The sequence below is a fragment of the Cryptomeria japonica genome, chromosome 11 (assembly GCF_030272615.1).
Source record: "Cryptomeria japonica chromosome 11, Sugi_1.0, whole genome shotgun sequence".
Taxonomy (NCBI): domain Eukaryota; kingdom Viridiplantae; phylum Streptophyta; class Pinopsida; order Cupressales; family Cupressaceae; genus Cryptomeria; species Cryptomeria japonica.
In genome coordinates, this window is record NC_081415.1 from 118,491,602 (window position 1) to 118,495,653 (window position 4,052).

At 34.1% G+C, this 4,052-nt stretch overlaps 1 long non-coding RNA gene across 1 annotated transcript; it reads left to right on the plus strand.

Annotated features, from left to right (window-relative positions):
* The first annotated feature begins 1,351 nt into the window (after nucleotides 1-1,351).
* LOC131041046 (uncharacterized) lies at nucleotides 1,352-2,500 on the plus strand. The gene is made up of 3 exons (XR_009104964.2): nucleotides 1,352-1,663; nucleotides 1,808-2,080; nucleotides 2,168-2,500. It is a non-coding gene; the product is annotated as an uncharacterized LOC131041046 (long non-coding RNA).
* The last annotated feature ends 1,552 nt before the right edge of the window (nucleotides 2,501-4,052 follow it).

Below are 4,052 nucleotides of genomic sequence, written 5' to 3' on the forward strand. Positions count from 1 at the left end.
TGATGACACATCATGTGATGCTTCTGATGCTTATGATACGTATGTATTTATTGTTTATCAACTTACAAATGTAGTAATGCTTATGATGCTCAATTGATGGTGTTGATTTCAAGTATAGTCTCTGTGTGATGTTGTCACCCTTGGTGGGAACAGGTCATTGACTACAGACATCGTCAACCATTTAGTTGAGGATCCTACATAGTCTACATAAAGTAAAGGTAAGGAATTAAAATATTTACAATGATTTTGATGACAAAATCTTTTGATTATTTAATACTCTTTTTTTTCTACAAAGTTCATGTTGTTCATGTTGTGTACTATCTAATTTCGCTAACATTTTTTATACTTTTTCTTTGTCACAGGCTGACATGGATCCATCACATATTGCAAACAGAGATGTAGCTTGCAACACTTCTATCGAGAAGGTAAACCTCATTATAATTGTACAAATTAGATAGAAGCAAACTGTTACATTATTATGTTGTTTTTTTTAGTGATTTATACTAATTTTGTAATTGTTAATGATATTCTTGACACAGACGGATGTTCGGGGAAAGGGAAAGGGAGTTGCAGTATCTGGGCACCTTTCTAGGGATGTGGAATCATTAGGGTTAAGCGATGATGACCCTGAAGATCCCACACACCTTATGAAATTCTTTAAAATGCCTCTTAGAAAAATTAGAAAAGAGATTGTTGCTTTGGCAGTCATGCATCCTATTACTGATGAGATACGAGAGAGGGTGGAATTATTGCTTCGGACAATAGAAAACTTGCAAGTAAGTAGTAATGAAAGATTTGATTATAACAAAAGTTCAATAATGGTTTATATATTATTCTCTTTTATGTCATTAACTAAAATATGTACGTATTGTTTTTACAACAATTTATCCGCCCTCATGAAAGTCGTTCCCACGATCAGGGTGTTACAGGATCTTCAGGTGATGACGATTTTCTTGTATTATCACTTGCTTGGGTTATCACTCTGAGTACCCAAAACACATCATACTTGATACTGCCAATTTTGAAAATAAAGGTTCATCCTTGTTTACAATTCTTGCACTTTTCATATATTTAATGTTTGATATATTTAATGTATTATTCTTTAGGTGATGTCAATGTTACTGTGCAAATGTTGCCGCCACCTCATCAAAGGTTACCCTCACCTGTATTGCTGACTGCAATGTTGGCAACACGTAGCATGCAAACATCCTCTAGTGCACATCATATTGGCCTGCCCACTGTTGGTAGAAACCTCTTTTGCTCTATATTCTGTCATGTGTTTATTTCCCTTCAAGCGTTCTTCCTTGAATTCTAATGCCATTTCATAGTGGATTCTTTTTTTGTAGGAGGAGATGCACATGAGGATGTGCCAGAGGTGACTACTACTAATAACATACCATCATTTCTTGGATATTCTTGTATTGGTAGTACGGGAACGTTGCAGGCCACATTGGTGGTGAGCGACGAAGAAATGCTTCCCTTAAAGATACAAAAGGTTCCAGGTACTTTAAATTATTATTATATATACTCTAATTGTAATTTACTTTATGATCACTCATTTTGGACTAATGATCCCATGAATTTTTTGCAGGCAATGATATTTTCTATAAACATCTTAGTGACATTGCATTGCAGATATTTGGGCCCACCATACGTAAAAGTGGTACATCATATGTGAACTAACCCTAATCCACTTTTGATTTCATATCATTGCTAGAATAGTTTTCCTATGATTCATTTCTTGAAGTGTAATAAATGTAGATTCAGTTCATTTCTGAATCTAACAGGTTTGTTTTTGCTTTAAAAGGTGGAATGACCAAGAAAAAAGGTTAAAAGATGAATTGACAAACCAAATGGTTGAGTGGTTTGGAAATGACACCTTTGACAAAACCAAGCTCCTTGAAAAAGCTAGCACATATCTAAAGTATGTGAGGGACCAATATAGGACCCATTTGGAGAGGAACCTAAAGTATGAGCGTCCCCCCATGATTCTAGAGAGGGAGTGGAAGGACCTGATTTTGGATGCCAAGGAGAGAATTGAAAGGAAAAAAGGAAATACACCACTAGACTCCAGAAGAAGGTACGAAATACTATTAAGAATGTAATTATGTACTAATTAATTATTCTTTATATTTATATAATCTAGCATATTTCAAACTTTTTATAGACTGAGTGACACATCAAAGGAAACCAAGGCAAGGCAAGAAAAGCACGGGCAACACAAACTCGGCTCTGGTGGTTACATGAAACTTGCTTCACGAATTGTAAGTATCTCATGTAAAAGAAATATTGCATCAAAATATTAATAAATTGCAAATGTTTTTTTTTTATCAAACAATGCAAGCAAAATTCACGGTACCAAGCAAAAATGCAAGGCTCTAAATTCAATAGAGCACCCACAAAAGATGACAAGAGAATTGCCTACCAGCAAGGCTATTCAGCCATGGCTGATCGGCTACGAGAATTGAGTGGGCATACACAACATTCAAGTGCATCCGTCACATAGGTAAATATGGTAAATGGAAGTTGTTTCAAATTGAATACTTTACCAATAATCTAATTGATGTTGAGTTCCAACATAAAGTGACTATATTTGTTTTAAATAAGCAAGCAATGATAACAATCTGCATGTCATTGGAATGCAGCCTACTAATTGTGAAACACCACCTGCACATGAAGGTCTGGATGTGCATCCCAGTAGTGGAGGTATTCATTTGCTATTCAAATTTATTTATTTAGCTATTAATACAAGTATATATATCTTAATTTGTAATTAGAGTAGTAATTAATGTAACCATTTTTGTTAATATTTTAGAGCATGTAGTCGATGGTGAGCAAGTGGAGCATGATCTGGGTACACAACCCCAAGAATGTGATGTTCCCCATGCAGGCAAAGAGGACCACTGTTATTGCTTTAAACAAATATAATTGTAAATGGTGTTCAGCATTAATGTAACCTTTAGTATTTAAACTCCAGATGATCTAGAGGGTGTTCAGCATGTTGAGGTTGAAGCTACACAAAATGATGTGGCCCCATCAGGTAAAGAGCACAACAACTATGTTCTCTAAATTAATGAAATACTTGTAACAATAATAATTTTTTTTTTTGAATTTAACCCATTTCTTTGTTATTGCAGAGGACCCCCCTTCGCTTTAGTGTCCTCATCCTCAGTATAGGACTAGGCATACATTGAGATCACGAGCAATTGGTAGAACATCTGCAGAGGGGGTAAATGATGAAGAAACCGATGTTCCACTTAGTCTTTTCATAGCTTCAAAGAAAAAACAAAGAAAGAAATGATTGTAATCTAACTAATCTGATAATGACTGATTTTTATGTGTTAGTGAATTTAATTATGTGCTAATTAATGGTTATGGATGATATGTGTTAATTAATATTGATGAATGTTGCGTGTTAATTAATGTTAATCAATGTTATGTGTTAATGAACGTTATGTGATATTAATGAATGAATGCTATATTTTAATAATGGTAGAAAGAATTAATGAATGAATGTTATAAGATGTTAACGGGGAATTTAGAGTGATGTTAAGGGGGGGGTGGAGGGGCCAAATGAGCTTCCACCTTCATGTGGTTGGCCCTATTAAGTAGAGAATATTAAACTATTCTCGAAATCAAGCGAAGCTCAACAAGGTAACACACTTTTCAATATTTCATTATGTTGCACAATTAATCTTATTGAATAATGTATATTAAATCTTAATTGCAAAGTGCAAGTGGAGCCAACACGAACAACAACACCACAAGTTGTTGGGTATAATGAACTCCCATATTGTCTTGTCTATACATGAACAATATGAGTTGCTTTGAGTGTTGATATACAAGGTAGGACTGCAAAAGTTATGAATATGCCTCATCCTTGTAAGCTTTTTTATTACTTATAAGTAATGAATATGCCTCATCCTTGTAAGTTTTTTTATTACTTGTAAGTAATGAATATGCCTCATCGTTGTAAGTTTTTTTATTACTTGTAAGTCATGAATATTACTCTTTAGTTGATTAAAATTAAATGAAAATCTTTAATGAATACA